The sequence below is a fragment of the Cricetulus griseus genome, chromosome 6 (assembly GCF_003668045.3).
Source record: "Cricetulus griseus strain 17A/GY chromosome 6, alternate assembly CriGri-PICRH-1.0, whole genome shotgun sequence".
In the NCBI taxonomy this organism is placed as follows: domain Eukaryota; kingdom Metazoa; phylum Chordata; class Mammalia; order Rodentia; family Cricetidae; genus Cricetulus; species Cricetulus griseus.
Genome location: NC_048599.1, coordinates 39,974,588 through 39,988,105, shown reverse-complemented (window position 1 = coordinate 39,988,105; position 13,518 = coordinate 39,974,588). Strand labels below are relative to the sequence as shown.

Sequence of the window (13,518 nt, the reverse complement as noted above, 5' to 3'; positions counted from 1 at the left end):
TATTCATTTAAAATCTAACTTTGTTTATTAACTTTTATCCTAGAGCTTGAACAGTCTTGGTGTGTGTAGACTATAATACAAGTGAATTCGCATTTTAGGTGGATCTGTGCTTGCCTTGTTGCTATAAAATTTATATCTAAGATGATCTCTTACACTATCTCCTGGAAATTCTGTTTAAAAGTTATAGCCTGGCTGTTGTGTATTGTCAGGAGTCAATCAGGACCTGTGCTCACACTTGAGTCAAAGATATAATACAAGCATTTTAGATATCTACAGGTCCCGTCCATCAAAAGCATGGCTAATATTTTAATCTGTGTTATTCTATGAAGAATTATGGGCAAAATGAACATTGTTAAATAGAAAAAGGAAGCAACTGGGTGCAGGAACACGACATGGTTGAGTGCCTATGATACAGGACTATGGAAAATGCTGGAACACAGCCAAGGGCATTTTGAGGTATAAATGGGAGCAGTAATTTCTGAACAACTTCTCACCAAGCTGATCCATTTAGCCACAGTGGTCTCTATGGCCTTATAGGCCATGAGTTATGATCATAAAGTAGAATGAATAATACTTGCTATTTGGGGAGAAGTAATGATTTTTTATGCAAGGAAAATTTTACCTTTGGTTCACTTCAACTATATGTGTTGAATACATAAAGCACTGATACTATGACCAGAAAATAGAGGTTTGCCTGAGCAAATTGAGAGCATGGGAAGAGGAGGGAGGGAGCTACGAGAATGAGAAGGGAAGAAGAGGAAGGATGCAGAGGTCATGTGAGAGCAGAAAGGTTGACTTAGGTGCAGATTAGAAGAAAGGATTTTTGATAGGTAGGGTTTGAGCTGGGGGGTGGTAGGGGAGGAAGGGAGGGAGAAGGGAACTGGGATTGTCTTGTAATTCAATCTTGTTTCTAATTCAAATAAATATGATAAAAAATAAAAATAATAAAAAAGAAAATAGGGGTTTGTTATTGGAACTAGTACAGCATAATTTTTCATTTATTTATGTGGTTTTGTATGCCACTTCAATAGCAATCTAGTTTGTTTCCTTTGTAGGAGAAAAGAACAAAATAGTTTTACAATCATCAAGTGTAGGCTTGGAGAACATAAGCAAATCATTCTGTCTCTTAGTCCAGACCCACTGCAGGCATATCAAATGCAAAAACTGGTTGACAATGGTATAAGAGATTGAAATAGAAAGCAGCTAATGCTGCTTTGCAAATTTTAAGAAGGATAAAAATGCAATTGGAATGCAGAATTGACTAACAGAATAATTTGGTAAGATAGCTTCTTCTTGGTCCAGAATCAAAGAGATTAAATGCAACAGGTTTGATATGAGCAGAAAGTGGACATAATGCATCATATAGCACAGTCCTTTACACATATTGTCATGAGGTTATTTTTCATATTAATATGTTATAACTGAAGAAATCATAATGGATACTGGCAATGGGATATACCAATATTTTCTGGCCCCAAAATGTCACCAGCAGTTAAGAATAAACCATTCTAACCAAAGTCCTTGTGAATACTCTTCACGTTGTCACAGAAGTTTGAAATAAATGCATTGTGTACTGTAACACAAGTTACTGAGTAAGCTCAAAAAGTATAAGAATATTGTAGTAGGTGTCTATGTTACATAGTGTCCAAATCAGTGAATGTCATGACATATAAGTGGCCATGGAATGTTATTTTCATCTGGAGGATGATATAATGATGTGAGGATGCTCTAGACATAGAGACCATTCCTGGTAAAGTTCATGCCAACATCATATAATGGACAGTAATTCATGAAGTGTTAGAAACAAGAAGTCATACTTATTGACTAATTATTGTGTACATGGTATATGGTGAGTCTTATAACAATGTCAGTAATTAAAGATCACTATTTTATAGTTCATTGTTCAAGAGATAAGACAGACTAAAAACTTATAGGTTGGTAAGGGTTGACAGATGTACTAATCTATGACATATATGCACATAAAATATCCAAATACATAAAACAAAATAAATACTTTTTTAAAATAGTAACCCAACACTTTTTGATTAGATTTAAAGTCTGCTCCACAAGAGGGAACCTATACATAGCACCTGTCAGGGCCAAGATTCTGTGGCTATATAGGCACAGACTCTAGATGAAAACCTATTACTGCTATTCTATGGACGTATTACCAAATGGGCATAGTGTTAAAATGACTCGTGAAGACTCATTGTACCCAGGGCCTGTGCATATGAGGCATCCATCCTAATGGTCCCACCCCTGAACTGTACCTCAGCCTTGTTTGTCTTTTATTATTAGACTGTAACAACTTTATAGCATATCAAAGTGCATTGTCAATTTAAGCCAATGTAATTTTTGCAAATATTTTTACCCTCTCTCCTACTAATCTTTCCATTCCCTTATGTATATTTTGATTATGACACTTCTAATTTTAATGAATCCATATATACATAAGTATATGTGTGCATACATGTATTGTTTGCTGGTAGGAAAGAAATACTTCTCCCAGATCTGCCTTAGGAACATTCTCTTTATGGTTAGTGCATCATGTTTAAGTACATTTTCTATACAGACACATGAATATATACCCTCAAAATGTCTTCTAGAACCTTTATTGTTCTACTCTTTATATTTTGTTCTATGACTGTGTTTCACTCACGAGATATTTTCTTTAGATGTTACAGAGGGAAATTGATAGTTTTTTCTATATGGAAATTTAATTGACTCAATACAAGAACTGAGCAAACATTTTTCACTCATTTTAAGTGACTCAATACAAACTGAATAAACTTTACCTACTAGCCTACAATGTCACCTTAGTCATCAGTCAACTGAGTGTTGTCTCTGACTCTCACTTCTTCTGTACTGACTTATTTGTCTTTCCTTTGGACTATCCTACTCTGGCTTTTTGACGTTTTCTTTTGATAACAAGAAGTGTAATACTGTGTGTCCAGGTCAATTCTCAGACTCTTTGGTCTACTGTGCCTAACACTTCTGAATTCTTTCTCATTCTCATATAATTGTATTATCATCTTGATAGCTAACACAATAGTAAACTCTGACAGATTTAAGTGTTTTGTGTTGGACTCACAGGTTAATGTCAGGATAATTATCTTCTAATATATCTTGAGTTTCTCAATATAGTAAAATTTTATCTAGCATTTGAAAGTTATGTAGTTTTAAAAATAATTTCAGCTTACCAGATTTGTATTAGTTAAAAATTTTAAAATGAGTCTGTGAAACAACAGGTATCTTGATGACACTTTCATGCCACATATATCACAAGCCTTTCCATTCATTTGGCTCTCCCATCACTCTCCTTTGTCTCTTCTTACTTCTGTGGGTCCCTAGTGTACATTCTGTTTTCATGTCATATAAACCTGCTGTTCCCCACTCCTACCTCCTATGAGACACTCCTTCTCCCATGTACATTTTATTCTTTTTACTTTCATATATGTGTATGTGTGTATTTCATAGATATGTTTAAATCTAGATTATACTAAAGAGGGGAAAACCCCAAATGTTTTATATTTGTCTGAGTGACTTATTTTGTTTGACATGATCAGCTCCAGTTTGATCTATTTTTTAAAAAATGTGGTACAATTTTATCATTTTTATGGTTAAGTAATACTCCATTTTCTACATACATCAAATTTCCTTTATCTAATCCATTCATCTGTTAGTGGATATCCAGGCTGTTTCCATGGATGTGCTGACCTGGGTTCCATAATATAACATAGTGGTAGACAGGCTGTATGTTAGTTCAATTATTAATATTTTAGGAACATCAATAATCATTATTTTCATAAAGGCTGCACTAATTTTAATTAACTTCAGCTACATATAAACATTCTTCTCTTATGGGGAATGTTCCTCTGTATATATGTTTGTCTTATTGACTGATGAATAAAACACTGATTGGCCAGGCAGGATGATGATAGGACTATGAGACAATGAGAATTCTGAGAAGTATAGGCAGAGAGGAGTTGTCATGTGATTCCAGGAAGTGAGTTAGCTGGGCAGAAATTGCCACTAGCTAACCATAGAGGTCTGGAGGTCTGTACAGATGGCAGGAAGTAATATAGCTGGGCAGAATCAGAATATAAGCAGGGACAAACAGGAAATTGTTCTCTTCTCTGCAGAGACACTGAGCAGTTGACATGTAGGATGCCAGTGGATTAACAGGTCCCCACACCTTTTTCCAGTAAGAGAAGAACACGTGGGAATACTTAGATTTATAGAAATAATCAAGAAAGAGCTAGCCAATAAGAAGCCATAACCAATAAGAAGCCATAGCCATAATTAATATAGCATCTGTGTGCTTTTTAGGAGCAGAGAGGGGCAGTGGGACCTGCCAGGCCAGAAAACCTCACATTACACTTCTCACACCCTCGTTAACATTCGTAGTTGTTTTCTTGTTTTAGTCATCCTGATTGGGGTAAATTGGAATTTCAGTGTGGTTTAAATCTGTAATCTCTGACAATGTCTTTCAAATATTTAGTGGCCACTTAACTTTTCTCCTTTTTTTTCCAAACCAAGCTGTATCCAGATTTATTAAAGATACTTTCCATAAGCAATCATGGTGTTTCAGGCAACACATGGGCTGACAGTCATTAGCAGTTTACAAGAACTTTCAAACTCCCTCCTTGTATGGACCACCAAAATCAGAAGGCTGCTATAAACCTGGGTGAGGTCTTCAGTTGATGCTTTGAAAAGTGGAAGAGCTTAGATTGGGGTCTGACATTTCAAAGAAGGATGTTGTTTAACAACTCTTCACAAGCCGACCCTGACTTTCAGGAAGCAAAATGAAAATGGCAAAATTATCAGTCTGAAGATGCACCATCTTTTATAAAAGGAACTGCTGCTCTTTGAGGACACTCAGTGATATCACAGCAAAGTTCAGATTGTCCAATAGACCCCCAAAATGAGTGTTATGGATCCAGGTTCCAATAGGTCCCTGGTTTTAGGGGGGTTAGGTCTATGTTGAAATTACAGGAGGAGGAGGGTATAAAAATGAATTTAGAGTTTTCCCACACAAGGCATTTTGTGCTATGGTCGCCACATTTGTCAACACCAGGACCCCTCTCCTGACAGCCAAGAGGAATTTTTTTTAATTGTCAGGGAAAGATGTTTTCCAGCAACCATCATTGATCCAGCTTGGGAGACATTTTGTTACTGACATATGTTCCTTCCCCCACAAAATAATGAAGTGTTCTGAGTGCTAACAACATAGCTTTTAAAAAAAAAAGTAAGACAGAAATTCTGTATTTTAATAAAACTTGATAAAAAATAATATGTCAAACTGTACAGTCACCAGAAGTACACAGTTATCAAAATGCACACATTTCACTTGGCATCTCTAGCACCTTCAACTTTTTCTCCTGGTCCGTTTTGGCGTCTCCAGTGTTTCTGCATGATTATTCATACTCTTGCCAGCCTCAGCTTTACCAGTCTTCCCCCTGGGTAGCTTCTCCCCCTTCTTTGCAGGGTCCTTTTTAGGCTTGAGCTCTGGCTTTGGAGGAGAAGGTTTAGCAGACAACCTTTCAGATCTTCTCTGTGGTTTGCCCTTCATCTTGGCTTTATCTCCTTCAATCTCCCCTTCAGCCTTTCTTGTGGACATGGCAGCACAGAGTGCAGGGATGCCATGGTGCTCCAATTTGGTCCATCTGATGGTTGTTCTTGCTGCATCTTCACAGTGCTCCGTGTTTCTACTCTCTTTCTGTCATTCACTCTTTTATATTACTTACATTTAACTTTACAAAATTCCATAAACATATACAATGCATTTTTATATTTTTCCATTACTTTCTTTGGTTTCCCTCGCTTTCCACTTAAAATCTTCTTTTCAACTAGTCCTCCTCCCTTACTTGTCTGTGTGTGATCCACTGAGTTTATAATTAGGACTGTTTCCATGATCATGGATGGATGAAGGTTATTTGTTCAATTTGTTTTCTTACTTATTGAATAGATGATTTAGGGTTTTGAGAGTTGTTTTTTAATGTTTTTAAAGCATATTTTAGCTATTAATCTCTAGTCAGATACATAGTTGGCAAAAACTTTTCTCCCATTCTGTAGGCTGTCTTTGATTATTTCCTTCATTGTGCAGAAGCTTTTCAGTTCATACAATTCTGTCAACTGTTGCTGTTATTTCCTGAGCAATTGGAGTCCTATTCAGACAATACAGATATTTTGAAAATCTTTCCCCACATTTTAATAAGTATTTTCTTTTCATGCCATTATAATCATTACTTACTTGTTTACTTATATGTTTCTTTTCTTTTGTGACAGAGTCTCATTATGTTGACCAGGATGGTGACATACTCTTGGGATGAAAAAATTCTGTGCCTCAACCTTCTGAGCTCCAGGTCCCTAACTAACCTAGCTATTATAAATATCAGCCCCCAAAAGTGTTCAAATGTCTGTGCTTATCTGTTAAAAAATGAAAACCTACACTTTTGAATAACAAGAGTGTTATGCATGTGTTTGAATACCAGATATTTTATGCGTATGTTAAATAGATTTTAAGCATACAAGGAGTATGAACAATATTCAGAAAAGTTCAATTAAGATCCTCAGTATAGCCGGGCGTTGGTGCCACACACCATTAATCCCAGCACTTGGGAGGCAGAGGCAGGGGGATCTCTGTGAGTTCAAGGCCAGCCTGGTCTCCAGAGCGAGTGCCAGAATGGACTCCAAAGCTACACAGAGAAACCCTGTCTCGAAACCTCCCCCCAAAAAAAGATCCTCAGTATCAAGAGAAATAGATGTTAGGAATTATTTATGATAATTATTAATTAAATAAAATATCTCAATAAAAATCACCTACATCATTCAGTAGATTTGTTATATCCAGTTATTAATGCAAAGTTTATAAGTAATTTTAATTTTTTGAATAAATAACATCTGTAAACTATGTGTTTTATTTCTGCTTTCTATTCCCTTCCCCTTAAAAAAGCCAACATTTTTTGCTACTGCATTGGCCAGACTTCCAGTGCAGTGATGAGTTGAAGTTATGATAGCAGGTGTCTTTCCTAATATCACAGGAGAAGATTGCCCAGGCACCATTAGATTAAAATGTTCTCTTCTATCCTAGCCATCTATGGGTTTTAATATGAATATTGAGTTTTGCCAAATGCATTCTCAGCAACTTTGAGACTCTTTGTCCTTTATTCTTTCTCTAAGAAAATTATATTGACTCAGCTTTTAATTTGTACTACCCATGGATTCTTGAACCATCCCCCACTTTATCTTCATGTACTATTTTTCTTTTTTGTATATAACTAGGGTTTAATTATTATTACTATTGTATCAATGTTTATGATAGAAATTGATCTATAATTTCCCTTTCTTGATTGCCTTCATTAGGTTTTAATGCCAAGGATATTCTGAAGGGAGAAAAAAAGGAGGCCAAATACATTTCTTTCCTGTCAATTGTTTGTGATACTGTGTGTAAGATTCATCTTATTTTTCCCCTGGATTTTAGATAGAAAATACAAGTGAGTCACTCGGAGGTCTGGGGCTTTCACTATTGAAAACTCATTTGTAATAGATTTCTGATATCCATCAAAATTGTTATATTTTCTACTTTCTGTCAGATTTGGTAAGTGTTTATAGTCTATACACTGAATGCATATCATTTTTGAAAACAAACTTACTTTCTATTCTCTGATTATCTTTTTTTCATTCCTGCTCTAGTTTACAGTCCATCTGATGGGAAATGTAAAAGAAATTGAGTAATAAAAAAGCCTTATAAAGATGGAAAATACACAGAGAGTCTGGATACTATATGCTATATTGTTGTTTTAAAATTGTTTGCTGAATCTACAGATTCAATGCAATCCCCAACAAAATCCCAACACAATTCTTCACAGACCTTGAAAGAACAATTCTCAACTTTATATGGAGAAACAAAAGACCTAGGATAGCCAAAACAACTCTATACAATAAAAGAACTTCTGGAGGCATCACCATTCCTGACTTCAAGCTCTATGACACAGCTATAGTCCTGAAAACAGCTTGGTATTGCCACAAAAATAGACAGGTACACCAATGGAATAGAGTTGAAAACCCTCATATTAACCCACACACCTACAAAAACCTGATTTTTGATAAACAATCTGAATTTATACATGGATCAAAGAGAACATCTTCAACAAATGGTGCTGGCATAACTGGTTGCAGACATGTAGAAGACTGCAGCTAGACCCATGCCTATTGCCTTGCACAAAACTTAAGTCAAAATGGATCAAACACCTCAACATAAATCCAGCTACACTGAACCTATTAAGATACAAAGTGGGAAATATCCTTGAATTAATTGGTTCAGGAGACCACTTCCTGAACATTACACCAGTAGCACAGACACTGAGGTCAACAATTAATAAATGTGACCTTCTGAAACTGAGAATCTTCTGTAAGGCAAAGGAGACAGTCAGCAAGACAAAACGGCAGCCCACAGAATGGGAAAAGATATTCATCAACCCCATACCTGATAGAGGACTGATCTCCAAAATATACAAAGAACTCAAGAAGCTAGTCTCCAAAACAACAAACAATCCAATTAAAAAGTGGGGTACAGAACTAAATAGACAATTCTCAATAGAGAAATCTAAAATGGCTGAAAGGCATGTAAGAAAGTGTTCAACATCCTTAGCCATCAGGGAAATGCAAATCAAAACAAGTCTGAGATACCATCTTACTCCTGTCAGAATGGCTAAAATCAAAAACACCAATGACAGTTCATACTGGAGAGGATGTGGAGAAAGGGGAACACTTCTCCATTGCTGGTGAGAGTGCCAACTTGTACAGCCACTTTGGAAATCAGTATGGCAACTCCTCAAGAAAATGGGAATCAGTCTACCACAAGATGCAGCAATTCCACTCTTAGGCATATACCAAAAGAAGCACATTCATACAACAAGGACATCTTTTCAACAATGTTCATAGTAGCACTATTTGTAATAGCCAGAAACTGGAAGCAGCCTAGATGACCCTCAACTGAGGAAAGGATAGAGAAAATGTAGTACATTTACACAATGGAGTACTACTCAGCAGGAAAAAACAATGGAATCTTGAAATTTGCAGGAAAATGGATGGAACTAGAAGAAACCATCTGAGCAAGGTAACTCAATTGCAAAAAGACAAACAATCGTATATACTCACTCATATGCAGATTTTAGACATAAAGGATTACCAGCCTACAACCCACACTGTCAAAGAAGCTAATAAACAAGGAGGACCCTAAGAGAGACATATATAGTCCCCTGGAGAAGGGGAAAGGGTCAAGATATGCTGAGCAAAGTGGGAGCACAGGAAGAGGGGGGAGGGAGCTAGGAGAATGAGAAGGAGAGAAGAGGAGGGATACAGAGAACATGAGGGAGCAGAAAGGTTGAGTCAGGGGATGAATAGATGATAACAAGAATGGAGATATCATAATGGAGACGTTTTTGGTTTACAGAGAAATCAGGCACTAGGGAAATGTCTGGAGATCTACAAAGATGACACCAGCTAATAATCTAAGCAACAGAGGAGAGGCTACCTTAAATGCCCTCCCCTGATTATGAGATTGATGACTGACTTATATGCCATCCTATAGCCTTCATCCAGCAGCTGGTGGAAGTAGAAGCAGACACCCACAATTAATCACCCAACTGAACTGGAACCCAGATGCAGAGAATCATGAGTGAAAAGCCAAGGGGTCCAGACCAGGCTGGCGAAACCCAAAGAAACAGCTGTCCTGAACATCGTGGAGCTCTTGGTCACCAGACTGATAGCTGGGATACCAGCATGGGACTGATCCAGACCCTAGGAACATGGGTTTCAGTGAGGAAACCTTGGACATCTATGGGACCTCCTGTAGTAGTTCAGTACTTATCCCTAGCATAGGTGTGGACTTTGGGAGCCCATTCCATATAGAGGAGTACTCCCTGAGCCAAGACACATGGGGGTGGGCCTAGGCCCTATCCCAAAGGATAGGATAGACTCTGATGACACCCTATGGAAGGCCTCACCCTCCAGGGGGAGCAGAAAAGATATGTGCTAAATAGGGTTTTAGTTGGGGGGATGGTAGGGGAGGACGGGAGGGAGAAGGGAACTGGGATTGTTATGTAAAACAATCCTGTTTCTAATTCAAATAAAAAAAAAAGTTTAAAAAAATTCTAGTCAATTGGCCAAGCAGCATTAGTAGCTAATATAATTCTGTCTGTGTTACTTGGAACCTTAACATGGTGGAACCTTAACATGGTGGTGGACAGAACTCGGGTGACTGGCTGAAATTGCCCACATGGAGGCAATCCTCAAGCTGCTTGGTGTTAAAACTTATCATTACATCTATTTCCTGGTGCTTTGTGGCCCATCTTTTGCTGCTTAGTCTGTTGAGTCAAAGGTTAATTAATTTCATTACTCTTTAGACAAAACACACAAATCAACAACAACAAAACTAGCAGCTATTCACTTTATTGATCCCAAGTATTTAAAATTTACAATGCATTTGTGTAACAATAAGTCTTTCTGCTGCAGCCACCCGAGCCCTGCCACCCTGTTAAGGTCCCAAGATAGTTATGGTTATAGTTTTCTCTAGTTATTATAAACGATAAGTTACCCTTCTTTTTATTTAGACAGAAAATAGGAGATGATGGAGGAGGTCCTTCTGTGTATATGACTGTCTTTTTGGTTGATAAATAAAGTACTGTTGTTCAATGGGAAAACAAGATAGGTGGGAATAGGAGTCAATGAGGATTCTGGGCAAGGGAGGAGAAAGTGCAGAGTTACCATGTGAGCCTGGGAAGACAGGACACTTGCTGCTGGCGTCTAATAAATTAAGTCTTATAAAATATCTGGATTTATGATAATTAAGGCTGAGCTAGCAGACGAGATAACCTAGTCATTGGCCAAGCAACATTTGTACCTAATATAAGTCTCTTGGTGTTACTTGTGACTTTAATGTGTGTGACTTTAATGTGGTGGAGCTTGGGTGGCTTGGCAGAAGGCGGCTTTTTGTGGAAAGATTTATTGTTACACATTTGCTTCATTTCTCCTCAGCATTTGCTATATGCTTTCTTCTGTTTTAATTTGGGGCCCTCTTCTTACTATTTCGGATGGAAAGTTAGGCAATTGGTTTCAAGCTTTTCTCCTCTCATGTATAAACTTCCATTTATCAAAGTTTGAACAACATTCCTGAGAAATTGAATATATTCTATAAGTTCTGATTTTAGACTTCCATCTGATTATTTACTCGTGAGTAATTGGAGGTATATTACTTAATTTCTGCACATATAAGTATTTCCTTTTAGCACTGTTGGTCCTTTTTTTCTACCTTTCCAAGAGACTATATCATTTATGATTTTAAACCTGTGAAATTTCAGGTGATTCATTTTGAAAAAATGTATATTGTATACTTGGAAATTATAGTTAGTGGGCTTTGCCTTTAGCACACATGCCAATTAGCTCTAAAATGTAATTTGTAATTCATATTTGCTTTATTCACATGCTGGAAACTGCAAATAAAATTCCTTGTATTGGTAGGATTAGTCTCTTTTCCTTCTGGTTCTCCCACACCATACTTTTCACATCTTGAATTTACATTGCCAGGTTCCACCTTATATCCAATGTGTTACAAAGTTGTATGAGTGGTATAAGCTCATGTGATTTTCAGGGTATATAATCTCTAAGACAACACAAGCAGGAATGTTTAATGTTGCTGGCCAATGACTAGGATTTCTTATTTGCTAGCTCTGTCTTAAGTATCAACCATAACCATTAATCTACATATTTTATAAAGACTTATAGAGGATGCCAGCAGCATGTGTCCTCGCTTCCTGGAATCACATGCCGACAACTCCTCTTTACTACATTTCCCAGAATCCTCCTCGACTCCTAGGCCTACCTATCTTGTTTCCCTATTTGTCAACAGTGCTTTATTTATCAACCAATAAGACAAACATATACACAGAACATCCCCCATCACAAGAGGAATCCAATGTCTTTTTCTAGCCTCTTGGGGCAACCCAGGCATATGTGTTAGGACATAATGCAAGCCAATTACTTATACACATAAAATAAAATAAATAAAATTCATTTTTCAAAATTCAAATATATTTATTTGCATACCTAAGCAGGACTCTCATCTCCCAAAAAATGAAGTGTGAAAAATAAAGGCAGAGATGAGATGTTTATCCTGCTTTTAGCTACCTTTCGAGGCTGAAGAGGAGTGCCTTTTAGCAAAGGCAGTTCTGTGTACCTGTTATACATGGTCTGTAACAGGTTAAGAGTTTAAAATCCCTAAATAAAATGTCATTCTGGGAGGAAAAATGGTCCAATCCAAGAGCCAATGCTCCTAGCACCAGTGCAAAGACTCATCTCAGAAGAGAGAACTATTTCCCAGAACAGGTAACAGGCTGACAGATATATCTGTGCATGAGCATTTACTTGCTTTTATTTCATCCTTTTTTATTAGTTGTAACACTGTTATGAGTAGGGCATTTGCCAAGAATTTCTGTTTCCACAGTTTTGGCTAAGACTCTAAGTAAACTCATATTCCTACATATAGTTCTATCTGTCTGTCATCTGTCTTTCTGTCTCCTAACAATAAACATATTCTCTTATAGCAGGTAGATATTTGGACCTAAATTTATGCCTAATGATCATAGGAATCAGCAAAATTTGTAAAAACAAAGATTGATCCCTTAAAGAAACTTTGACCTTCTGTTTTGTAAACTGTTCTAGGAAAACATGAACAAACTTCCACTCACCCCAGATGGGTATCAACAGTAGATGAAGGAAAAATTCCATTTAAGGTTAGCTTGCTGGAACAATTGATTTAATTAGGGTTAATTATAGGTGTATAGATGAAGTTTACCTGCAGAATCATGGTCATCTTATAGGCTTTATGCCTTGAAGAAGAGTCCCTAGTCCATAGCAAAAATTAATTGCTCATTTTTCCTCTTGAGCACTAAATCCTGACCTCCTTCCCTTTCCATAACAAATGTAAATGGGTCCATTCATGTTCCATCATAACTGCCACGTCATGCCTAGAGGACAGTATTCTACAAGTCCTCATAAGCCTTAAGGTGGCATCAAATAAATTTATTTAATCAAATTTCATAATTTTTGTAACTCTATTGTACACATGTCATTCATTACTCTTCCCACAACTTGCCCCTTTTAAAGACTTTTTGTTTGCCTTGTTGCAAGCAATAAAGACTGGAGGCATCTCAAGAATAGGGAAATTGAGTCATCTGCCTGGTGTTCCCAAGGGCTTACCTGTTGTATTAACTTTTCCAAGGCAGGCATGAATGCCTATTTACTCACCCCCAGGCCAAGACATAGAGAGACCAAAAGGATGATTCCATCCAAGTCTGGGAATTTGAGGCAAAGTCTCGAAGCCTACATGTAAGACCATGGTTTAGGGGGTACTTACAGGGAAATGAGAGATAGGAAACAGTTGTCTCAATCAAAGCTCTACTTCAGGATGTGTGATGATTTTCCAGCAGCTATATAAATAGAGTTCTCTCTTCATCA

The 13,518-nt window shown here is 37.1% G+C and overlaps 1 pseudogene; it reads right to left on the bottom strand.

Annotated features, from left to right (window-relative positions):
• Positions 1–5,346: 5,346 nt before the first annotated feature.
• LOC100756866 lies at positions 5,347–5,620 on the bottom strand (annotated as a pseudogene).
• Positions 5,621–13,518: the final 7,898 nt, after the last annotated feature.